The sequence below is a fragment of the Cryptomeria japonica genome, chromosome 1, assembly GCF_030272615.1.
Source record: "Cryptomeria japonica chromosome 1, Sugi_1.0, whole genome shotgun sequence".
NCBI lineage: Eukaryota > Viridiplantae > Streptophyta > Pinopsida > Cupressales > Cupressaceae > Cryptomeria > Cryptomeria japonica.
This window is the reverse complement of record NC_081405.1, coordinates 190,946,197-190,974,029: the sequence shown is the minus strand read 5'-3', so window position 1 is coordinate 190,974,029 and position 27,833 is coordinate 190,946,197. Positions and strand designations below refer to the sequence as shown.

Below are 27,833 nucleotides of genomic sequence, written 5' to 3'. Positions count from 1 at the left end.
AATTCAATCGGTTGGATTGAGTTACCTTATAACCTATTATCATGCTTGCAAATTTCACATCAGTGTCGGTGAATATGCTGATTCTCATTGATTTGTTATCAAGAGTTGCACCGGTGAGTTTCTCAACCTCTATGTTGGAAATTTTCTTGTCAGGTTCTTGTTTGATTTTGGGTAAGCTGGTGACTGCTTGAATAGCCTCCTTTGTGATCATGTAAGGCCTATCCAACCAGATAAACTCATTGTGAACCCTGCTCAGAACATATCCGATAACTTCATCCTTGAATTCTGGTATGTACAGAATATCAGTTAACCCTAGATCCTCAATTGCTTTATATTTTTGTTTAATGGTTCCAGAGACTCCTAGTATCATGGATTGATACATGCTTTTGATGTCCTCTATGCCTAGATCCTCCAGGGTGTAGTGAATGTATGCCCTTACATCTTCGACATACATAATCCTAGAAAATGCTCCCATAGAGTCTTCTTAGAAATTTTGGGAATCTCCTTGAATACGGGCCTTAACCTATCCTTGACTTTGACAATGGTGGGATTTGCAATGAAAGTAGTATAGGAGTTGAGAAAATACAACACCACAGGAGCCCAAATAATCTCTGCAAGATGAAAAACTTGTTACAAGGAGAAGCAATGAAGCAAATCACAAAAGGAAAGAATACATAGGAAAAATATGCTCCAAAAGATGAGAGCTCAATAATCTCCAAAATGTATTGTCAATAATAATCCTTCTTCATACAATGAAAAGAAAGAACTCAACCTTTAATAGGTCAAGAAACCCTAAAAGGGAAAACCTAGGTTTGCACATAATAATTAATTAAAATAATTAATTATATGCACCTAAAGTTAGCTTAAGTGTAAAAGAGATAAAGGGAACTTAAATAATTAAACAAATAATGTTTAATTAATCAAGTAAATACTCGAATACTCTAACACCCCCCCTTAAGCTAGACTTAGGGAGAAGCTAAAACCTAGAATAGCTACTGAAAGCAATAAAGATGGGTCCCGGCAACAAGGCCTGATCAAGTACCCAAATACAATGAAATCTCTATGAACTGGAGAAATAGAGAAAACCATGTGGGAACAAAACTCTACTCCAAAAAGAGATGGAAAACAATATCACTGAAGCATGAAGAACCTGCAAACTCTGTCGAAGAATAATTGTTGATCTAAAGAACATCCACTGAACTATAACATGACCAGGTAGAGAAGACTATAATCTGCATGAGTGCCCTCAAATGACGCTACTCGAATCGGGAGACAAACAAGGCAAAAACAACTGAAATTGAAGATACAGATGGCATGAGAAACCAAAGCCTGAAGAGCTGATCAATTGAACCATGGAAGCAGTAGAACCAACAGGATAAACCTCCCCATAATGCGGAAGTGGAAGAGGGACAGGAACACTGAAAAGGACAGCCAAAAACAACTGCATGACAAAGAACCAAGAACATCAAAGGTGCTGAGACACATCATCATGAGACGAACGTCGTGGAAGGAACACTCACTTGACAAAGGAAGATGGCAAACAATAGGCAAACATCAACCCCCTCATGGCACTTGATCAATAGTGCATGTACAACAAGACACAAGATATGCAAGATTCTAAGTAAACAATGCATGATGACACTTTATCTCAGTGTGTTTACATAAATACAAGCTACAATGATAAGAAGATTGCAAATAGAAACGAGAATCAAAATAGAGACACCCTACTCAGAGAAGAGATCCCAGGACCTGAAACAACCACAATATCCACCAAAGTGCTAAAAAATAAAAAACTGAATAAAATATGCATGGAGTAGAATTTGAAAATAAAACTTAGATGGCTGGAAAGTACACAACACACTCTTTCCGAAAATATAAATTTTTCGAAAAACAAAGGTCGGATGCTCATTTTATGGCTCCCGAAGTGCCAAAACTAGACCTCACTTTGACTGGAAAAAAACATAGTCAAATAAAAAAATTTGAAAAAATTACCAACACCATGAGGTCGGCATCAAAACCAGCTTTCTGACGCCTATTCGTTTTTGAAAAAATGACTCTGTATGCTCAAGATAGGGCCAAAAAACCAAATCCCCCTTAAAAAAGGTCAAAAAAGAGGTTTGGTGGCTTGTTTGGGCGGAGGAGGCCAAGGAGTGGCGCTCCGGTGGTACCCTAGTGGTTCTCCGGTGGCGAAGAGGAGCTTCGGTGGCAGCCAAGTGGAGCGGCACTCGCATGCGAAGCAGTGGCTGTTGGGCGGTGCGGCGACAGTGCGTTCGAGCATAGCAGGGCCGCAGGGGCGACGATGGGCCCCAGGTGGCGGTCAAGGAGCTGCATCGGCCAGGCGGAGATTTCCTAGCAGCTGGGCGTGGGTAGCAGAGGAGGCCGAGGAGGGCGGAGAAGCCACAGACGGTGCAGGCGGGCGATCCCTGGCGGAGGTTGAGCACGACGACGCGGAGGAGCTGCAGTGGGCGGGAGGCCGACGGAGGCACTGTCGACGAGGAGAAGCATCAGGAGCTGGCAAAGGCTAGAGACGGCAGTGCCACTGGAGGGAAATGGAGGCCGCCAAGGCTGGCAGGTGGCCAGACTGACAAGTCTGGTCGCCATACGACAGCCGGACTGTCAGCCCGGTACCCTGTGATAAAACAAACCCCAAAACAAAACAAAAATTGTTTTTTTATTTTAAAAAAACAACTATCGCCTTTGATTTTTTTATGGCGGCCGGACTGTCAGCCCGGTACCCTCCAATAAAACAAACCTCAAAAAAAAAAAAAAATGTTTTTTCTTTTTAAAAAAAACAACTATCACCTTTGATTTTTTTTTTTTTAATTTTTTTTTTCAAAAAATCAAATTTCGGCCTGCATGCTATAAAAAGGCAAAAAAAAAAAAAATGAATTTTTTTCTCGAACTGCGTGCCAGGGTCATACAACTTGGATTTGGAGAAAAAATACTCCCAGAGACTCAGGAACCAAAATAGGTCAAATTTTATATGACCATAGGGGTTTTTTGGCCTTCTGAGCACGATGGTGATGTCTGTTTAGGCCCAAAGTGCTCAGAAAAAAGGTAAAACCCTAGGTACATTTTAAAAAAAAAAAAAAAAAACCTGAAACCCCAGATATACTTCCAAAGCCAAAAATCTCAAAAACATGAACAGGTAGCTATAGATCTGAGCTTTGATACCATATAGGAGTTGAGAAAATACAACACCACAGGAGCCCAAATAATCTCTGCAAGATGAAAAACCTGTTACAAGGAGAAATAATGAAGCAAATCACAAAAGGAAAAAATACACAGGAAAAATATGCTCCAAAAGATGAGAGCTCAATAATCTCCAAAATATATTGTCAATAATAATCCTTCTTCATACAATGAAAAGAAAGAACTCAACCTTTAATAGGTCAAGAAACCCTAAAAGGGAAAACCTAGGTTTGCACATAATAATTAATTAAAATAATCAATTATATGCACCTAAAATTAGCTTAAGTGTAAAAGAGATAAAGGGAACTTAAATAATTAAACAAATAATGTTTAATTAATCAAGTAAATACCCGAATACTCTAACAAGTAGGAGATGAAGATCCCGATGCCATTTTTGAATAATACCTAAAAGTGAACACTGGTGGAAGACTGAGTGTTTCTGCTCGAAATCCTTTCAAAATGGCTCTACTTGCTCTTAATTCATTTTTTCTTCGTTCTGAATGATTAAATGCTCGATGAGTGAAAATGAATTCACTTACCCTTTTTATCAATGAATCAAACCCTAATCTTTCTCTGTAATAAATGCTCTACGAGCAACCCTACGGATGCCAGTTTCATAGTCTTGTGTCGGGTGAACCTTCATCAATGATGAACACAACTCTCTAGATCTCTTCTAGATCTCTTTAGATCTCCTCCGAGGTAATATGTATGATTTTGCAATGACATTGCCAACCCCTAAGGCTTATTCCTTAGTTACCGATGGAATTTCCTATCGGTGGAGGAATACCCTGTTCTTCCAGTGGAAATATCGGTGTAGATCCATCTCCACTTGGTTCTTCAATTTTTTTAACCCATCTCTTGGTGTGATCTTGTTGTATTTCATCTACCTTCTACTTTCCTTTCTCATTATCTTTATCATGGCTAACCGGCTGAGGCTTGCTTCTGCAGTATTTAGCAATATGACCTATTTTGTTGCATGCATAACATGTAACATTGTTCTTCTAAATTGCTTTGACAAATCCTATGTCATTCCTTGACCTACAATGATTAGAAAAATGTCCAAACTTTCCACATGCATGACATTTAATATTCATTCTACAATCTTCTGGTCTATGACCATATTTTTTGCAATTTGTGCATTGACTGGAAACAGAATTGTAGTTTTGATTTTCTTTATTTCTACATTGTTTAGCCATATACCCAATTTTTTTGCAAACAAAACATCTACCATTGAATTTATAAGCATTAGATTGCCTTACCGATTTCCTTCATTCTAATGAGTTCTACATATTGGTTGTCTGATCTTCATTTGTAGTACCAGAGCTTTCACCTTGTACAAATCCAAGTCCTCTAAAATCATCAATATTCCTTTGTCTTTTCAATAAGTCATCCAACTGTGTAACACTAATCTTGAATTTTTCTTTATACTCACTTGTAGTAGTTAGATCATCTCTCAGAGTAGTTATTTATCTTTCAAGTTCTTGTTCATTATTCTAGGAGTGTGCCAAATCAGTTCTCAACATATTATTCTCATGAGTCAATTTGCCACATTCATCAAATTTGTTTTTCAGAGATATAACAAGATTATCTTCCTTCTTCTTTATATCCTCAATATCTTTTGATAACCTTATAGTTAGATCTTGCATTTCATTCTTCATGAGCATGTTTGTTTGACTTAGTTTTTGACATTGTTCCTTAAGTGCATTCTTCTTCTCATCATCTGGGTTTTGCAAAAGTTCTTTTCTCTTTCCTTGAGCTAGTGATAACCTTTCTTGCAGGATAAGAATGAACTCATTTGCAGAATTCAATTCTTCTTGCAATTTCAAGTTCTTTATCCTTTCCGCATCATAATCCTCAAGAGCCATCTCAAGTTGCTTCTCCATAGCCATATTCAAATATTCTGGTTTCAATATCTTCCTCAAGTTGTTAAGCTTCTTCTAAGGTACCAGGCTCTGATACCAATTGTTGGGATCTAAGAACACTGAGAGGGTGGGGGGTGAATCAGTTTTTTTCTAGTAACACAAGATTTTATCCTTTTATACCATACACATATAAACCAATAAACAAATAAATATATAACTTGAAGAAATAAACCATCCACATAAATGAACACCGTAACACGCAAAATTTATACATGAAAAACCTCAAAGAGGAAAAATCACGATGGGATTTGTGACACACAATATCAGTTCACTGGCCATATGAAATGATATTACATATAATGGGGACCTGCACATGCAGGAAGGCATAGTGCCTAGAGCATACTGCTCATCACTAAAGAGTCTCACTGACTACATGCTTCTGTTGAATTAAAATAATAAAAATAAACTCAAAAATGCATTTGCTATGCCAAATAGAGTTTCGGCTCTACCTCTGAGTTCATAAACCTTGAACACTACTACCAGTATCTCTTCTCCTCCAAGAATGATTTCCAAGCTATCTACAGATCATTACATGATATAAAATTCACATACAAATGATCTACATACATATACTTCACATTATATAGTTCTTCTATATTCTCCTATGTCGCATCCTATGTCATATCTCATCTCATTCAAAATGACCTAGCAGACTGACCTATATACCCATTACAAACAACATTCCTTATATTGGCTTATAATGCTTTTACAAAAGTTATTCAATGTCGGTCTCGACAATAATTACAAAATGATTTATTAAATAAATCTGCCTTGATGTCGGCTTCCATGCAGTACTAATGTCGGTGCCGATGTAGCCCTAAATGCTCCAAAGTCGGTGCCTATCGGTATATGACTTCCATCTAATCTTGTTGCCATCAATGACAAAAAAATAAATCTAATGAGTGTCAATTTCTAACAAAGCTAAGGGTCTAATTAGACTATATCTGGCAAACTTTGTTCTGATCAATATCCACAGAGAAAACACTGCAAAGAAGCTATGAACTAAGCTTGGTGAAATGTATCAAGTGAAATATTTATTAAATCATGTTTTCTTGAGGAAGAAATTGTATTCCTTGAAGATGGAAGAGGTTGGACGAGTTGCAGACCACCTAAAAACATTCAATATGTTTGTGACTCAATTAGTATCTATTGCTGTTAACATGAACAAAGAAGACAAATGCCACATCTTGCTTTTTTCTTTGCCTGATTCATGGGATTCTCTTGTTATGACTATCGGTAGTACTTATGTTGTTTTGAAGTCTAAAATGTGGTGGGTACCCTACTTTGTGAAGAGATTTGAAGGAAGGTATCCCATAGTTCGAAGGAAGCCCTAATTGTTCATGGAAGACCTAAGAAGAAAGGAAAGAAGAATGAGAAGTGTGATAAGTCCAAAGTCATTTGCTCAAATTGTGATAAACCAAGTCACATCCATAAGGACTACAAAGAAGAAAAGAAGAAGATTGATTTTGATTCTGAGTCTGAGAAGGAAGATGTTGATGCATTTATTGTAGCTTTGGTGACTCATGTAAGTAATGATGCCTGGTTAATTGACTTGGGTGCATCTTTTCATATGACTGCCAATAGAGATCAAGGTTTTCTGAATCTAAAGAATTTAATGGAGGTAAGGTGTACTTGGGTGATGATTTAGATTTAGATATTGTTGGTCAAGGAAAAGTTAGAATTAGGTTTTTTGATGGTAGAATAAAAAGGATAAATGGTGTGCTACATGTTCTTGGATTAAAACAAAAAAAATTATCTGTGAGCTTATCGATATACGCGAGTGTGTATGTAGTCTTTTCTGAAGCAGGATGTAAGATGATTAAGGGTGCTATGGTAATTTCTAGAAGTGTCAGGTTCGACACTTTGTATAAGCTAGACGCATACACTGTTGAGTGTAATAGCACTTCTATAAAAAGTAAATATGTGGAACATTTGAAGGTTTCACCTTCAATAGATAAAAATGAATTTTGGGTACCAAGGGTGCTCTTTCTTCTGAAGCAAAGTTACCTGTAGAGAATACTATCTTATGGCACTAGAGGCTTGGCCACATTGGAGAAAAGGGTCTAAGGACCTTGAAAAATAAAAAAACTTGTTTAAGGTTTGAAAGATTGTAATCTTGACTTTGATTTATGTGAGCATTGCATTTATAAAAAATAAATCCGCATTCAGTTTTACTCGAGTTCTCATAAAACTTGTGGTGTTTTGGATCTTATTCATTCTGATTTGTTTGGTCTTGTAGATATTCCTTTTATTAGAAAATCCAGATATTATGTTTCATTTATTGATGATTTTAGTAGAAGGACACGGGTATATTTTCTAAAGAGAATTTGAAGTTTTCAATCGATTTAAAGAATTTAAAGAAATAGTTGAGTTGGAGAATGGGAAGAAAATTAAAATTTTGATGACTGATAATTGTGGTGAATTTTGCTCTAATGATTTTGATATATTTTGTAAAGACTATGGCATTAACAGACAAAAGAAAAATTCATATTCTCAGTAGTATAATGGAGTTGCAGAAAGAATGAACACAACACTGATGGAGAAGGCTAGGAGTATGTTGAGTGGTGCTAGTCTAGAACAAACGTTTTGGGCTGAAGCTATTGCCACTGCTTGCTACCTAATTATCAAGTCTCCTGCATCATCCCTTGTTAATAAAATGCCTATGGAAGCATGGTCGAGTCACAAGCCTTCATTGAGACATCTTAGAGTTTTTGGTTGTGAGGCATATCCACTTGTGCCAAAGGAGATGCAAACAAAGTTGGAGAATGAGGTTGTGAAATGTATCTTCATCGTGTATAGCTATGGTGTGAAAGGATACAAAGTTTGGGACCATGTTGCATAAAAGGTAATTCATAGTAGTGTTAATCCGATGAGGATTTGGTTAATACTGAGGGGGGGGGGAGGGTGAATACGTATTAAGACCAATTCAAACTTTAAATCAAAATCAAACTTATTTTAGATTTGAGATATCTCAACTTCTGTAATCAGATCTATAACCTCTTTATTAGATTTTCTTAACACATTAATTAAATCATTTACCAATAATTTCACCACCAAAATAATCATATAAACTTGATCAATTACCAACTCATTAACCTTATCAATAAGATCAAATACTTTCTCAAATAACTTCTTATTAGTACCCATAACCTCTGATAAAACATCATAACCGGTGTCTCAAAAATAATGCATGAAATGAAATATAAACAAGAACATCACGTGAAAAAAAATTCATACATGAACACCATTAGTTTTTGATGTGGAAACCCAAATAGGGAAAAAACCACAGCGGGAGTTGGCACCCACAAATATTTGTACTCTTTCAAAGTACGCCTTGTTAGGAGCTTAGCCCTGCTAGGAACTTACAATACGACTGGTTAAGAGTATACCTTGTTAGGAATCACCTGGTTAGGGGATTTGCCTTGCAGCCTAATTAGGAGCTTGATGATCTGTTAGGATCAACCTTGTGAGAGGATTTAACACTCTTTTGAGAGCTACATTGTTAGGGGACTTAAATGTTTAAGGCCTGTTAGAACCTACTCGATTAAGGGATTTAACCTGTTACAACTGCTGGGAGCAACAGTAAGAAAATGATCTATTTACTTGCACTTCTCTACTTTCTTGATCAGATTTAGTTATACACAATACTCTACAACTCTGAGGCAGATCTCACACTTCACTTGTGATAGGGAGATTATCCAGAAGGTGCTCAAAAGGGCCAACCTGCTCAAGAAGTTAACTTTACTACCCAAAGGATATGTTTGAGTCTTCTATTTGTGTTCACAAAATTAGTCTTGATGGTTATAGTGTCAAGGACTTCCAATATCACCTTCCTAACAAACTCCCCTTAAGGTATTTGTTAATGTTCTTGCAAAGTTTCACAAGCCCCCAATTTCTCCTTACCAACGGGTTTGAGCATTCTTTCAAAAACTATCATTTTTGTGTGTTATGCAACAAGGCTACTAGCCTGTGAGGCCTAATTGGCTCTTTTTTGCTCACCTAGCCCAACGATGAGAATTTCCACCATAAAAATTGTTTTGGATGATGTCTAGGAGGTCTATGCTTAAATATTTTTTCAAGTCTTGAGCTCCAAGAGGAAGGTTTAATGACTGTCCACTTTTTATGGCACAAAAGAAGGGTTTAGTGAGGGTTTTTGAGCGTGCAAAGTTTGATTTGTCAACTTCTTCATGAACAAAGGCCTAAAACTGATTGAGGAATTCTACCACAACTTGGATAACACTATCCAAGCCTTTACCACTTGTCATTTTGCCAAACATTTGGCATACAAACTGAAAATCAGAAAACTGTCACTGTGACAATCAATTCACTGCCCCTTTACCAGTCATATCTGTTGCTCCATCTTTAGACCTGCATATCAAGGAGTTTGTACTAGAGATATACCTCAATGAGGTCTGAAAAAAAATAATAAACCTTCCTATTACATTTCCTTTAGAGTTACAAGGCTTGGATAATGATTTTGAAGCATTCCATTTGGCATTTTGACAAACATAGTTGCAAAAACAGTGAACTCATTGTTTACTTACAAATTGAGAATATTTTTAAAAGGAACAAGCTAATATAACAAACAAAAAATGATTCTCAACACCCTTGGTCACATGTCCAGACCTCTTCCTCATTCATTTGTTCACTCCAAATTTCTTTTGGGTGCAAATCTTGAGTTTTTGTTCATGCTACTAGCCAAATAACCAATATTTGCCTAGTATTCACTCAAGTTCTTCTTCCAACCACACTCTTGGAATAAAATAGAGAATATGTACAATATATACCTGAATCCCAACTTTATTGAATCCATATTGTTGGATCCCAAGAATGGATTAGTCAAGTGGAGTCATTTTGGAGCTTCAAACCCTTGACAAGGCAGCAAGCACCCAGATTTAGAAATAATTTTGGAAAATCAAAATTTTTGAAGAAACCAATGCTACAATCAACTACAAAGCATTAAAAAAGTACCATGAACACTTTCCCAAAGGTAAATTATGGATTAAGAAGGTACAGTACGGACCATTTCGCTAAAAGATACAAAAAACTAGTCATAAAGCCATTATTTTCTGATTTTATTGAAGAAACTTTGGTTTTAACAATCACCAACCCTTTTAAAGGAAAAGAGAGGTGTTTTTATATTCCACAAAGTTTTTTATCAACCTCAGTATGGACTGGAATCTTCCATAACCATGTTTTGCAAGAAAAACACAAAAATTGACAATTTTGACAACTTTTTGAGCCAAATGACAATATTTCTTGCTCAAAAAGGCATTTTTCACAATCTAACCTTGTCAAATTGTCTAATAAACTTATAAATTCCTAAAAACACCTTAAAAACATGTTCCAATGCTTTGGAAAGCATTAAAAGACCTTTTTGGCAATTTTGCACTTTTTTGCCAAAAATTGTCAACTCAAAGCTTGAAATGCAAGATTTGATCTCTTAAGCCCAAAATGAGATCAAAACCACTACACATGACTCATAACAACCTAAAAAAGCATAAAAAACCTATCACAAGACATTACAAACATGAAAGCATGAAAAACTCAAAAAATGGGAGTTTTTCTCAACTAGGTGCTCCTGCACCAACTTGGGCGGCTTAACACATTCTCTAAGACCACCAACACAATAAACATCAATTGTGTCAACTTAAATAGCCATCTCAACTATTTCAACTAGAAAACCTAATTACATCATCAATTTACAATTAGATCACAAGATATTATCATAGATCGCTATCCAGATCATTACAACATATAACAATGCAATATCAACCATTGGTTGATCATAACCCATCACACAAATCCAATTTGCATCCTCAAAACACTCTAGTAAGCATTTTGTTGATTCCCAAGAAAATCTTACTTGAATCATGCCAAAATAGCTATTAAATCTTTCACGCGGGTTGTGCCATGTTACCAACTTTATGCAGACTCGTTGTCAATCACCCTCATAACAGAAATCATTACCGGTTTGATGATTTCTTTATTGGTCCTTAAACCCTACTAAAACCTTAGCAAAACTTCATCAAAAAATTGAAACACGCCTTCTGGAAATCATCACAAGTTCTGGTTTTAGTCATATACACCTTTCTATGATACAAGTTCACCATCCAAACCACAAATCACCAATCATCTCCAATTGACCGATCCAATCAAAACAATTCTGCTTTACCAGTTAAAGTCCTATTTCACAGACTTTAGTTCACTGATGGTAAACCGTGTCTTCCAGTAAACCAAATCACTTGGATGACAAAATAAAATATCAGGAACATCAGTTGTCAGTAATGACAACACAAATAATTGATCATGTCATCTATTCATAGAATCTCATTCTCGCCATCACAAATAGACTTCTATCCTTTATTGGTGCAGTCATCCAACTTCAACTACATCACTTGACTTGCATTAGTCATGCCAAATGCAAACAATCTCCCCCTTTGGCATTGATGGCAACACTAATCAAATATACAATCAGAACAACATCATCATCTACAACTTGCTTTCCAATATCACATCTCTGTCGGTTCTCCTTTTGTCATCTCCCCCTTAGCCAATGCTTCACTCAATCTGATCTTCAAATTTTGATATGTCTGCCATATCTGATTTCTATTCATTTCTTCTCCCCCTTTGACAACAATGCCAAATATGTAAATGCATCACTTGTCTTCAATTGTGTTGTTGCTTCTTTCATCATCTCTACTACATAAATCAGAAAAACTATAACAGAGCATTAAATCAGACTTGCTCCCTAAAGGAGTATCATGTACCCTCATCAATCATTAGTGAAAAAAAAACATGAAATCCATAGGATTGATGGATCTCCATCATTTTAGTTCTTCTGGTCTAGGGGTCTAACCCATAGTTTACCTCTAAGAAACTAAAAGGTAGCCTTCGATAAGGGCTTACTAAAGATATCAGCTAACTGATATTTACTCTTCACATATTCCATCTCCACCTCCTTATCTTGAACTCTTTCCCTTAGGAAGTGATACTTCAATTCAATGTGCTTGGTTCTAGCATGAAGTAAAGGATTCTTAGAAATGTTGATTTCACTTGTATTATCACAATAGGTAGTCACCAGTTCTGACATATCTATCTTGAATCCTTCTAGCACATGTCTCATCCATATTGCCTACGTGCAATTCATGGATGCATCTGCATACTCAGCTTCAGCTGTAGATTGAGAAACACAAGTTTGTTTCTTGCTCGTCCATGCTACTAATCTTCCTCCAAGTAGAAAAGCTCCACCAATTGTGCTTTTCTGATCATCCACATTACCTGCCCAATCAACATCAATAAAGATATCCAAAGTAAAATCACCTTTATAGGGATACCATAAACCATAGTCTACTGTGCCTTTGAGATACTAAAAAAATTCTCTTCATAGCCACCATGTGACTTTATTTAGGCTCTTTTTGAAATCTAGCCACTAATCCAGCATCATGAGCCTATGTCCGGTTTGCTATGGACAATACAGTGTATCTTGCCAATCATAGATCTATACTCTTTTTCACTAACAATAGGGGAAATATCTTCCTTTGACAACTTGCAACCAGTCACCATTGGTGTCCCTACCGATTTGCAGTCTTCCATGCCGAAAGTCTTCAACACCTCTTTGATATAGTTGGTCTGACAAATAAAGATACCACCATCTAGTTGTTGAACCTGTAAGCCAATAAAGAACTTAATTTCACTGATTAGAGACACTTAAATTCCTTTTTCATTATATTAGAAAATTCCATACACATATTATCATTGCCACCAAAAATTATGTCATCAACAAACACTTCTGCTATTAGCATCTTATCTCCATCAGTCTTCAAATAAATTTTGTTCTCCTCACTGGTACATTGGAATCTAATCTTGATCAAATGTGCATGTAATCTTTCATACCATGCTCTCAGTGCCTGCTTAAGACCATATAGAGCTTTGTGCAATTTACACACCATGTCTTTATCATTGGTCAAAGAAAATCCATCTGGTTGTTCAATGCATACTTCTTTTTCTAGAATCTCATTTAGAAAGGCTAACTTGACATCCATTTGGTAGACTTTGAATTCTTTATATGCAGCAAATGCTAGTAGCATCCTTACATCTTCTAATGTAGAAATAGGTGCAAATGTTTCACCATAATCCTCACCTTCCTCTTGAGCATACCCTTTGCAGACTAACATTGCCTTGTTTCTTACAATCCTTCCTTCTTCATCTAGTTTATTCCTAAAGACACATTTTGTTCCAATTATATTCTTATCCTCCGGTCTAGGAACAAGTGACATGTCTGATTATTCTCAATTTGATCTAATTATTCATTCATTTCCTTAGCCCAATCATCATCCTTCAGTGCTTCCTTAACTGTCTTGGGTTCAATTGTAGATATCAAACATGATTTCTCTTGAATATTTCTCCTAGTTTGCACACCTACATTCGTATCACCAATTATCTTCTCTTGTGAATGATTCAATTTGACATATCTAGGTATTTCTTGTGTCAGTTTTGCATCTTCTTCATCTAGTTCTTCAGCTTCTTCCTCACTATCATCGCTTATTGGTTGAGCACCTAGTTTTGCATTTGCTAGTTCTTCATTATTCTTTGCTTCTGGTTCAGTGATCACAAACGTTTCCTTATTATCATCCTTTTTAGGTTCAGATCTGCTTGTACCTTCAGACTTATCAAATAAATCATCAACTTTTAGATTAGCACTTTCAACAATTCTGCTAGTTCTCTTATTGTAACATATATATGCCTTACTCTTAGAAGAGTGACGAAGAAAAAATCCCTCATCAAATTTTGCATCAAACTTCTCAGTGTAGTTATCTCTTTTGATAAAACATTGACTTCCAAAGATTTTAAAATAACTAACACAAGGATTTTTTCCATACCATAGCTCATAGGGTGTCTTATTGTTACCTCTTTTTACTAGTACCCAGTTTAAAGTTTACATAGCAGTACTGGTCGCTTCTTTCCAAAGTATTTTGGATACATTACCTTGTAATAACATGGTTCTTGCAGTTTCCACTATTTTTCTGTTCATCCTTTCTGCTATGCCATTATGTTGTGGTATCCTCAGAGTAGACATTTGTCTCTTTATACCCTATTCATCACAATACTTCACAAATTCATCAGATGTGAATTCACCTCCTTGGTCTGATCTTAAACACTTCAAGGTCTTACCGGTTTCCTTCTCAACCAGAGCTTTAAATGATTTAAATTTGTTAAATGGTTCTGATTTCTCTCTCAAAAATGTTACCCACATTATTTTAGAATAGTCATCAGCAAAGATCCTGAAATACCTATCACCATAATAACTCTTTGTTCTCATAGGGGCACAGAGATCAGTATGTACCAAATCTAAAACATTCTCAGAAATACCATTCTTTCTCTTGAAATAAATAGAGGTCATCTTACCGATTTGACAATCTTTGCATATCACTATATCTAGTTTGACAAGTTGAGGTAATCCTCTTACAACACTTGACTTTCTTATCTTAACCAAATTATCAAAATTGACATGGAAACATCTTTTATGCCACAACCGTCTTCCACTCTTGCAACCAAACAATTATTAACATTAGTATTCAATGGAATAAGTTACCTCTAGTTTGCTTCCCAGTACCAATCAATTCACCATTACTTGCAAGAATTATGCAGATTCCACTCTTAAACTCAAGCAAATAACCTTTATCATTGAGCTGACCAACACTTAAAAGATTATGCTTAAGACCATCAACCCAAAATACATCATCAACATTACTCTTTCCATTTAGAGAGATTGAACCTTTACCTTTCACCATGCAAGGAGAGTTGTTTCCAAATCTAACAACACCTCCATCAAATTCTTTAAGAGTTGTGAACTTAATTTTATCTCCGATCATGTGGTGTGAGCAGCAACTGTCTATAATCCACTCATCACTATCCTCCATATGAGATACTAGTGCCTTTTTTATCAAACAGTTCCTCCTTCACAGCTACAAACACAATTTCTTTATTGTCATCTTCTTCTTCTGACTCCTCATCAGTCACACCTTCATCTACTACAACATAACAATGTTTCTTTCCCTTTGCTTTGAATTTCTAAACCTTTCTTTCTTATCGGTGTTAGGGCAGTTAGTAGCAATATGACCAATTTTATTACAAGAGAAACTCTTCAAAGGTAGCTTTCCTTTATACTTACTAGTGCCTCTTGGAAATCTCTTTTCTAACAATGCCTCAAGTTCCATCACTTGATCTTCATTGTCTTCATATCCCTGGTTACTTCCATGACTTGTCTTGTACTCATGATTTTGACATATATATTTTCCTTTTCTAGCAGATAAACTGGTAATAGAAGCTTTAAAGGCAAATTCAATAGATTTTGTCACACTATTGTCAAAACTATTTAACTCAACAGTTGTAAGCTTACCAATCAATGAATAAACAGTTACCTTATCCTTTGAAATAGATCTAAGTTCTTGGATTTTCGATACTCTTATAGCATACTAAGGCTGAAGAGTTCTGAGCATTTTACTTACTATTGTATCATCTTCTATTTTTCCTCCAACACTCTTAATGCCGCCAACAACTTCTTTGATTCTCTGAACATACTGTCCAATATTCTCTCCTTCAAGCATTCTCACGTCATCGATCTTTCCTCTCAAGCTCTTTGAACATGCTCATCTCCTCCATAGATTGTCTCTAACGTTTCTCAAACCTCGCCTTTAGTTTCCAATCCTTGAATATCAATATATTCTGAATCAGATAAAGTACTTACAATAGCTTCTAGGGCTTGCATGTTATCTTGTTGTTCTCTAAGTTCATCTGGTGTCAAGGGAGTAGTGGTAGGAGCAACATATGTTGTTTCAACTTGCTTCCAATATTGTGCACCAAGACCTTTGATGTAGATCTTTATTCTGTCTTTCCAGATCTTGTAGTTATCCTTGTTGAACTTGGGACCCTCTTTCTTCATCATCTTGAATTCCTCAAAATCATTTCCTTAAGCAGTTAGGCTTTCTGCAGATAGAGGACCAAAGCTCTGATACCAATTGTTAATCCTATGAGGATCTAGTTAAAAGTAAGAGTGGGGGGGGTGAATCAGTATTAAGACCAATTCAAACTTTAACTCAAAATCAAACTTATTTCAGATCTGAGATATCTCAACTTATGTAATCAGATCTAATAACCTCTTTATCATATTTTCTTAACACATTAATCAAATCATTTATCAATACTTTCATCGCCAAAGTAATCATATAAACTTGATCAATTACCAACTCATTAACCTTATCAATAAGATCAAATACTTTCTCAAACAACTTCTTATCAGTACCGGTAACCTCTGATAAACTTTTGATAAAACATCATAACCGGTATCTCAAAAATAATGCATGAAATGCAATATAAACAAGAACATCCCATGAAAAACATTCCACACATGAACATGACATGGAAACCCAAATAAGGAAAAAACCATGGCAGGAGTTGGCACCCACAAATATTTGTATTCTTTCAAAGTACGCCCTGTTAGGAGCTTACAATACACCCGATTAAAAGAAGACCTTATTAGGAGTCACCCGGTTAGGGGATTTGCCTTGCAAGATGATTAGGAGCCTGATGATCTGTTAGGATCAACCTTGTGAGAGAATTCAACACTCTTTTAAGAACTGCCCTGTTAGGGTACTTAAATGTTTAAGGCCTGTTAGAACCTACCCAGTCAAGGGATTTAACCTGTTGCAACTGTCAGGGAACAATAGTAAGAAAATGATTTGTTTACTTGCACTACTCTGCTTTCTTGATCAGATCCAGTTATACACAACACTCTACAACTCTCAGGAAAATGTCACACTTCACTTGGACAGCTTAACACATTTTCTAAGACCACTGACACAATAAACATGAATTGTGTCAACTTAAATAGCCATTTCAACTAGGTCAGCCACAAAACCTAATTACATCATGAATTTACAATTAGATCATAAGAGATCATCATAGATCACTATCTAGATCATTAAAAAAAATTACAATGCAATATCAACTGTTAGTTGTTCATAACCCATCACAGAAATCCGATATGTATCCTCAAAACACTCTATTAAGCATTTTGTTGATTCCCAAGAAAATATTCCTTGAATCCTGCCAGAACAGCTATCAAATCTTTCACGTGGGTTGTGTCGTGTTATCAACTTTATGTAGACTCGCTGTCGATCACTGCCATAACATAAATCATTATCAGTTTGATGATTTCTTCACCAGTCCTTAAACCCTACTAAAACCTTAGCAAAGCTTCATCAAAAATTTGAAACACACCTTCTGGTAATCATCACAAGTTCTAGTTTTGGTCATATACACCTTTCCATGATACAAGTTCACCATCCAAACCACAAATTTCTAGTCATCACCAATCGACCAATTCAATAAAAACAATTCTACTTTACTAGTTAAAGTCCTATTTCAGAGACTTTAGTTCATTGTCGGTAAACCCTATCTTCCGGTAAACCAAATCACTTAGATGAAAAAAAAACATCAAGAACATCAATTTTTAGGTACCAGAGACAACTGAGAGGGGGGGGGGTGAATTAGTTGTCTAATAAATTCAAATCAAAAACTAATTAATCAACTTAATGCTTAATACTGGTAAACCAGTTAAGTATGCCAGTAAACAGTGTTAACAGTAAATTGCTATACCGATAAGGATTAATGCATGAAACATAAACATAAAGTCATCCACAACACATGACACCAATATTTATATGTGGAAACCCTGTAAGGGGAAAAACCACAGTGGGAAACCTTACCCACAATCAGATGATACTACTGTAGATAGTAAGTGTACATAAATGGGGTCTACACATGCAGAAAGGCCAACAACCTAGAGCTCACTGCTCAATCACAAAATGGGAGTCACACTGACTACAGTTAGATGGTTAAATCCGATAAGAATGTACTGCACAAAATAGCATCTTCATATGCTGGATTCAGTACCGGTGTAATGCTGATATGCTTCTACAAAAACCTAACTTCACCTTCAAATGATGTCTTCATGTATATCCTTGCTTAATCTCGCATATACCTTCACTCAATTCTTTTTCGCATTCCCACACTTAATCTTACAAATAAGATCTTACATTTATACCATACCCTAAGACCAATTTTAGTAGGTCGACTCTATAAGATATTACAATAAAACATTTTCCATACAATATAATATCTGATGCAATAATCAATTAAACATGTTGGCTAAATGCATTTACAATAATAATAAATCATCTCCATAGCGTGCCATGCTGATCTAGAAAAGATAAACCTATCGGTGTAACCCTAGATAACTTGGACCTATTTGCCGGTAAAAGCAAATATGCAAATATGAATATACCAATGATTAATTCTTCAAAACAAAGTGTCCACATGATTTCTTCGACATTACCAAGTGTCTTCCATATCATTCTAGGTACTGGTGAACAATATATCCTGTCGGTGAACCATATACCAGTAACTGTTGCACAGTTTACTTGTTTGCTGGTGAATGTTGCTGGATCTCCAAAGTAGGTGTTGACATCAATGACAAAACCATACCAAAATACCAACAATCTCCCCCTTTGGCATTGATGGCAACACAAGATGGAAAAACCATCAAAGTGCCAAATACAAAAACCAACAATCTCCATTTCTCCCCATGGGAGTAGCATGTGTTTATCCAAAGATTTTTCAATACCAATCTCTCCTTAAATTTGTTTTTCAAAATCTCTCCCCAAAAAGATAATGTGTTTTTCCATAGATATCTCTCCCCCTTTGACATCAAATGCCAAAGTTACAAAAGTCAAGTTCATACAAAATACCAACTACTCCCCCTGAGAAGTAGCTTCCTCATCAAATACCAGAATAAAAGATTTGTCTTTTAATTATGTCGGTTGATGACAATCATCAACTATCTAAGTCTCTACAGGTGGTGGTATGACTTCAAGCTGATCTCTGAGATATTCAAAAGTCTCCTTAGGCAAAGGTTTTGTGAAAATATCTGCAAGTTGTTCTTTAGTATTCACATAAACCAGTTTTATCTCCTTTTCTTCAACTTTTTCCCTTAGAAAATTCAGTTTGATAGAAACATGTTTTGTTTTAGAATGTAATACCGGATTCTTAGATATATCAATTGATGCAGTGTTATCACAATAAATAGTAATAGGTTCCTTGCACTTTACTTTTATGTCTTTCAACATTTGCTTAAGCCTTAGTACCTGTGTATAGTTAGTTGTTGCTGCAACATATTCTGATTCTGTTGTTGATAAAGATGTACAACTCTATTTCTTACTCAACCAAGAAACTAATCTCTTTCCAAGAAAGAATGCTCCTCCAGTGGTGCTCTTTCTATCATCCACATCTCCTACCCAATTTGCATCTATGTATGCACATAGGTCAAAATTTCCATCTCTAGGATACCATAATCCAATATTTGTTGTGCCTTGTAAGTACCGAAAAATCCTTTTTATTGCTGATTCATGATTTTCCCTAGGATTACTTTGAAATCTAGAAACAATACATACTGCATTCATGATATCAGGTCTGGTTTGTGTCAAATATAGTAAACCTCCTATCATAGATTTGTATCTAGTTGGATTAACAGGTGTAGATTCATCCCTTTGAGATAATTTGTCATTTGTAGTCATAGGTGTGCTTACCGGTTTAGAGTTCTCCATCCCAAATTTCTTTAGTAATTCTTTCAAGTACTTGGATTGACTCAAAAATATACCTTTATCAGTCTGAGAAACTGCAGACCTAAAAAGAATTTTATTACTCCAATTATAGACATTTCAAATTCTTGCTGCATTTTAAGAGAAAATTCCTTACATAATCCATCTTCTCCTCCAAAGATTATATCATCAACAAAAACTTCAATAATCAAGATGTCATCATTAGTTACTTTGTAATATAAATTGCTATCTGCATTTCCTTTAGTAAAACCAATCTTTAAAAGATATTTATCCAACCTTGCATACCAAGCTCTTGGGGCTTGTTTCAATCCATACAGAGTTTTTTTTAACCTGCAAACCATATCATTGTCATCTGTCAAAGAAAATCCATCAGGTTGTTCAATATATACTTCTTCTTCAAGATCTCCATTCAAAAATGCACATTTATATCCATTTGATAAACTTTGTAATCCTTGTGAGCTGCAAAAGCCAAAAATAATCTAACTGCCTCAATTCTGGCTACCAGTGCAAAGGTTTCATTGTAATCAACTCCTTCTTTCTGAGAATATCCCTTACACACTAGTCTTTCTTTATTTCTAACAACCTTACCATCTTCATTAAGTTTGTTTCTAAATACCCATTTGGTTCCAATTACATTTTTATCTTTAGGTCGGGGAACTAATGTCCAAATATTATTTTTCTCAATTTGTCCTAATTCTTCTTCCATAGCTTTAATCCAAAATGTATCTTCACATGCCTCATTGATAGATGATGGTTCAATTTGAGAAATAAAACATACCTCTTCATTTGCCAAACTTCCTCTTGTCATAACTCCTATAAATTTGTTTCCAATTATCTGATCTTCAGAATGATTCAATCTTACATACCGAGGTGTCTTAGTTTGTTGTTGTTCTTCAATTACTGTGGAATCTTTTGATGATACCGGGGTAACTGGATCTTCATTTTGTACCGGTGGATTCAGTATAGGTTCATTTGTCACAATTTCTGTTTCCAGTTCAGAGTCTATATACCTTGAAATTCCTCTGAATTGTTCATCAATCTTTACATTTGTACTCTCAACAATTTTCTGCAATCTCTTGTTAAAACATCTATATGCCTTGCTCTTAGATGAATAACCAAGAAATATTCCTTCATCACTTCTAGGATCAAATTTGCCAATATACTCATCTCTTCTAATATAACATTTACTTCCAAAAATTATGAAATACTTAAGAGTGGGAGTATTACCAAACCATAGTTCATGAGGGGTCTTACCAGTTTCACCTTTGATGTGAACTTTGTTGAATGTATAGACAGCAGTGCTAACTGCCTCTCTCCAATACACATGTGGTAGATTTGCTTCTGATAACACACTTCTTGCTGCATCCAAGAAAGTTCTATTTTTCCTTTCAACAACTCCATTCTGCTGTGGTGTCTAAGGTGCTAATAACTATCTTCTGATTCCAATCACTTCACATAATGTATTAAATTCCTTAGATGTGAATTATCCTCCTTGATCTGATCTTAAACATTTGATTTTCTTACCAGTTTCATTTTCAACCATTGCTTTGAACAGTTTAAATTTTCCAAGTGCTTCTGATTTTTCTCTGAGAAAAGTAACCCAACACATTCTAGAATAATCATCAATAATTAGCATGAAATATCTATCACCTTGTAAGCTTCTAGTTCTAGCTGGACCACATAAATCAGTGTGAATCAAATCAAGAGCATTATTGGATTTTTTTGGAATACTTTTGAAACTAGCTCTAACTTGTTTTCCAAATTAACATTCCTTACAAATTGTATTCTGAGGTTTCACAATTTTAGGTAGATCTCTAACTGCCTTAGAAGTATTTATTTTTACCATGCAATCAAAGTTTACATGACATAGTTTCTTATGCCATAACCAACTTTCATCTATATGTGCAATCAAACATGCCTTTTCACTGTTATTCAAATGAAAGATATTACCTCTAGTCTGATTACAAGTTGCAATTTCCAAACCTGTTCTATTCATGATTTTGCATTTTCCATTTTTAAATTGTAACTGAAATCCCTTCTCAACTAATTGTCCAACACTTAAAAGATTATGCTTTAATCCTTCAACATAGTAGACATTGTCAGTGTTATGCTTATCAAGAGATATTGAACCCTTACCTTTGATTGAACAGGCTTTGTCATCACCAAATCTTACTAAACCTCCATTGTATTCTTGAAAGTTCAAGAATTTACCTTTGTCTCCAGTCATATGATGTGAGCATCCTGAGTCAATGATCCGTTCATCCTTTGTTTCAACTTTAGCTGCTAGGGCTTGTTCTACCAGTTGAGTAGTAGGTGCTAGTTGATCTTCTGTTATAGCAACAAAAACCCATCCATTGTCTATTGGATCCTCATCAGAATCATCAGTCATACCTTCATCAGCAATCTAACAAGATTTGTCTTTGTTCTTCTTAAATCTGTATCTCTAATATTCAGGATTAGGCTTGTATGTTCTTCTAGCTTCTTCTCTTAGTCTAGCATGTCTATCAGGGCATCTTGAAGCCATATGACCAATCTTATTGCAGTTAAAACATTTAAAGGGTGCTTTACCTTCATACTTACTTCCAATTGGACCTTTTGGCATTTTTCTTGCGAATAACGCTTCAAGTTCTCTTGCATAAAAGGCTCTCTAGTCTGATTTGTCAAATGATGGAGCAGATGATGTTGATGCTTTAAAGGCCAAATTAGTTTTTATAGTAGCAACAGGACCAAATTCTTCAATTTCAAAAGCTAAAAGTTTTCCAATCAATGTATCCCTAGTTACTGATGTATTAGGCATTGTTCTCAACTCATTTATAGTAGTAACCTTCATCTTATATGCCGGTGGCAAACCTCTTAAGATTTTTGAAACAATTTCATCCTCACTCAAGGTTCCTCCACAACATTTAATACCGAAAACAATTTCATTTACTCTTTCCATAAAAGCAGAAATCCTTTCATCTTCTTCCATTTTCAGATGTTCATACCTGGCTCAGAAGCTTTCAAGTTTTGCAATTTTGACTGTAGAATCTCCTTCATTCAGTGTTTCCAAGTGATCCCAAATAGCTTTAGCAGTAGACCTATCTGATAATCCCATGATTTGTTGATCTGATAGTGCACTCAAAAGTGCTTCTCTTGCTTTGCAGTCATTTTCTTCATCTTTAGCTAAGGTAGTTGGAGCAGTCTGACCAGTTACAACAATAGTATAACCATTCTTAGTAACTTCCCAGATGTCTTTACCAATGCAATTCAGATGTGTCTCCATCCTGATCTTCCATATCCCATAGTTGGTTCCATCAAGTTTAGGACTGTCCTTCCTGAAATAATTAGTAGACATTGGATCTCCTCAAGTTGTTAAACTTCTGCAAAAGAGGACTAAGCTCCGATACCAATTGTTAGGTCCCGGAGACAACTGAGAGGGGGGGGGGGGGCGAATTAGTTGTCAAATAAATTCAAACCAAAAACTAATTAACCAATTTAATGCTTAATACCAATAAACCAATTAAGTATGTCGGTAGATAGTGTTAACAATAAATTGCTATACCGGTAAGGATTAATGCATGAAACATAAACATAAAGTCATCCACAACACATGACACCAATATTTGTACGTGGAAACCCTATAAGGGGAAAAACCATGGTGGGAAACCTTACCCACAATCAGATGATACTGCTGAAGATAGTAAGTGTACATAAATGAGGTCTGCACATGTAGAAAGGCCAACAGCCTAGAGCTCATTGCTCAATCACAAAATGGGAGTCACACTGACTACAGTTGGATGGTTAAATCCAATAAGAATGTACTGCACAAAATAGCATCTTCATATGCTGGATTCAATACCGGTGTAATGCTGATATGCTTCTACAAAAACCTAACTTCACCTTCAAATGATGTCTTCATGTATATCCCTGCTTGATCTCAATATACCTTCACTCAATTCTTTTTCGCATTCCCACACTTGATCTTACAAATAAGATATTACATTTATACCATACCCTAAGACTAATTTTAGTTGGTCGGCTCTACAAGATATTACAATAAAACATTTTCCATACAATATAATATCCGATGCAATAACCGATTAAACATGTCAGCTAAATGCATTTACAACAATAATAAATCATCTCCATAGCATGCCATGCTGATCTGCAAAAGATAAACCTATCGGTGTAACCCTAGATAACCTGGACCTATTTGTTGGTAAAAGCAAATATGCAAATATGAATATACCAATGATTAATTCTTCAAAACAAAGTGTCCACATGATGTCTTTGACATTACCAAGTGTCTTCTATATCATTCCAGGCACTGGTGAACAATATATCCTGCCGGTGAACCATATACCAATATCTGTTGCATAGTTTACTTGCTTGCCAGTGAATGTTGATGGATCTCCAAAGTAGGTGTTGACATCAATGACAAAACCATACCAAAATACCAACATCAATTGCCAGCAATGACAACACAAATAATTGATCATGTCATCTATTCATAGAATCTCAATCCCTTCATCACAAATAGACTTCTATCCTTTACCAGTGCAGTCATCCAACTTCAACTGCATCACCCGATCTGCATCAGTTATGCCAAATGCCAACAAGTAGAAGTGTTATTTTTACAGAAATTAAGTATCCTTCTCTTACATTACAGCCATAATAGACTAAAAAGGAAGATGTGATTCAATTTCCTTCTACACCTAAAAGAGTTGAATTGAGAACCCTAGATAGACAAGAAGTTGAGGAGAGCTCATATAGCTCCGAATCTTTAGAAGAGGAGGAAGAACCTCCAACTCAGCTTGTTCGAAGGTCTACAAGACATAGACAACCATCTGAAAGATATTCACCTGATGATTGGAGATGTATTTTTTCTTTGAATACTAATGTGGATGAACTAAAATTTGTAGAAGAGGCATTAGGTATGAATGATGCAGAATCCTGAAAGATTGCTATGGAAGAAGAAATAGCATATTTAAAAAATAATGATACATGGGATCTTGTACCATTTCCTGAAGGATGAAAGACTGTTGGTTTCAAATGGGTGTTCAAGAAAATGATTGGTTTAGATGCAAGCATTGAGAAGTATAAAGCATGGTTGGTTGCAAAAGGCTATGAGCTCAAGTTGAGGGTGTTGATTATGGTGAGATGTTTTCTCCAGTTGCCAAAATGATATCCATTAGATTTTTTCTTTCTATTGCTACTGCTTATGATTTAGAGGTTGAGCAAATGGATGTGAAAACTGCTTTCCTTCATGATGATTTGGAGGAGGATATTTATATGACACAACCAGAGCAGTATGTGGTGAAAGGTAAAAGTAATTTGGTCTATAAATTAAAGAAACCAATGTATAACCTCAAATAGAGTCCTAGGATGTGGTACCATAAATTTGATACATATGTGTTGAGTTTGGTATTTAACTATTCTAAATCAGATCACTATGTTTATTATAAAATTGATGGTGATCATTCCTATACATTACATTGTATGTTGATGATATGTTATTCATTGGTAAAGGGAAATGTATGATTTCAGAACTAAAGTCTCAACTCACTGCTAAATTTGAAATGAAAGATCTTGGTGCAGCAAAACATATTCTTGGGATGGAAATTAGAAGAGATAGAATGAATAGAAAGCTATAGCTAGGCTAGATTAAGTATGTGAATTCAGTGTTATAGAGGTTCAACATGTAGGATTGTAGACAATTGTGTGTTCCTTTTATAGTTGAAACAAAATTATCTACTAGAGATTGTCCTACATCCCCATCGGAGATAGAAGACATGAGTATAGTTCCTTACCAAAGTGTAGTTGGAAGTTTGATGTATGTTATGGTTTGTACTAGACCAGACATTACCCAAGCAGTGGGATTTCTATCCAGATATATGTCTAATCCTGGTAGAGTTCATTGGGATGCAATCAAAAGAGTCTTCAGATATTTGTAGGATACCTCAGCGTATTGTTTGTGTTATCATGGTAATTCAATTAGAGATGTGATTTCCCTTGATATTCATGGTTATGTGGATTCAGACTGGGCATGTGATATTGATAGCAAAAGATCCACCACTTCTTATGTGTTTACTTTATTTGGTGTTGCAATTAGCTGGATGAGTAAGTGACATGCTATGGTTTCTTTGTCTACTACTGAAGCAAAGTATATGGAAACTACTCATGCTTGTAAAGAATCCATTTGGCTTAATAGACTCTGTTCAGACATTGGAATAAAACAAGGAGCCATGATAGTCAGAGTGCAATCTTCCTATCCAAGAACCCGACATTTCATGCCCAGACCAAGATCAATGATGTTCAATATCATTTTGTCAGAGATATGGTCGAAGAAATCAGGGTGAAGCTAGTTAAGGTAGAAGCTTTGATGAATGTTGCATATTCTTTAACTAAGACTGTGAGAACATAAAATTTCAAATGGTGCTCGGAGTCTATGTACCTCATGGCCCCTATCAATTGATTCATTATGTTGATACTCCCTTTGCTCTTGCAAGGTGTTTGACAAGTGGGAGATTTGTTGATAAATTGGTGTCTCAACCTTGCATTTACATGAGGTTACTATTTATAGTAATTTTTCATTTGAGTATGAAATGGTGCAAAATTCTCCCCAAAACTTCTGGCTGGCTAGATAAGCATTCTGATAAAGTTACGTCACAAGATCATAGCTAGTTTTGAAGATATTAAATTTTCCGTTTTGGAGGGGTCCAATGAAATATTTAAATATGATTTTGATGACTTTAGAAGCCCCAAAATGCCTTGAAAATTGGGTGTAAACAACATAGCGGCTTATGAGGCAATAGAGAACTTTGCAATCTTTTCGACACTTCAAACAGTTCGTCAATAAGACACATGGTTATCAAGTTATGGCCTTTGGAAGTTTGTACTCTTGAAATAGGAAATATAAAATACATCGGACACATAAATGAGCTATAAAAAGGGAGGGATGCATCATAGGGCATCTAGAAGGGGGATAAGGTTGGCTACACCTTATTGGGTGATTTTAGCCCATGGTTTTGTAATACTGTTTGACGGTTTCTTGTATTGTATCTCATATATATGAGGTGCGTGAGGTAGAGGTTGTGTGTAAGAGTCTTATAGATATTGAGTTACCTCTGAATCTCTGATTAGTAGTACTCCTATGAAGAACTTGCTCTGCAAGTATATCGTAATTTGTTTTTGATTGTGGAATAATACATTGGGTGACTTTTGGAGTGTGGGGTTTTTCTCCCGAAAGGGTTTTCCCCACGTAAATCATTGTGTTATGGTTTGAATGTTATTATATCTATTTCTAGTTTTTGTAATTGTTATGACAATATTTAAAAAAAAATTGCATTACCCTCGTCTCAAGGTTAGTGTAGGAAATTGTTCTTCTACTTAACTTCCTTACATAGCTGCATTTGATTCTCTGAGTGGGTCAAAAGGTGTGATGTGGCAAAAGCATTCTGCCTACTTGAAGTTGCACTTCAGCAATCTTCCACCGATCATTCAACTGGGACCATTAACATGGATCTCATCACTACGGGAGTTTTAGCCAATGAAAGAATAAGACGAGCCAATCTTGTTTCATCAGTTAGGATTCTTATCATGGAAAAGATGCAGGTAGGGGGACCATCAACACGTAAAATAGGGTTATTGGAGGAAATGCACAAGCAGGGATCCAAGGAAGTCAACCTCAATGGTATTCACAATGCAATTGGAAACCTTGTGAGTGAGGGGTTTGTTACAATCCATAGAGACAATGTTAAGAGAATCTGAAGGAATTTTAAGGATGGTACAACACCCATATGATAATTAGTAACAATGTATTTCATAAGAATGATGTCTTAGTGCTGTGATAAATTGTTTTAATATATTCTAAACATTATGCTCTATAGTACATCACTGGGTACTTTCTCTTGTAACAAAATACTGAAGTTGGAAGGAATGCAAAGCATGGTTGTACAATCTGATGACAAAAATTGACATAAAAAAATGTAAGAACTATAATTTTTTTGGGAAAACTCTATGAAAGAGAGAGTTATATGCCCAAGCCCATACAAGTTAG

At 35.6% G+C, this 27,833-nt stretch overlaps 1 pseudogene; it reads left to right on the top strand.

Annotated features, from left to right (window-relative positions):
• The window catches only part of LOC131070157 (DNA replication licensing factor MCM4-like), a 44,072-nt pseudogene extending 16,528 nt beyond the window's left edge, over positions 1-27,544 (top strand).
• The last annotated feature ends 289 nt before the right edge of the window (positions 27,545-27,833 follow it).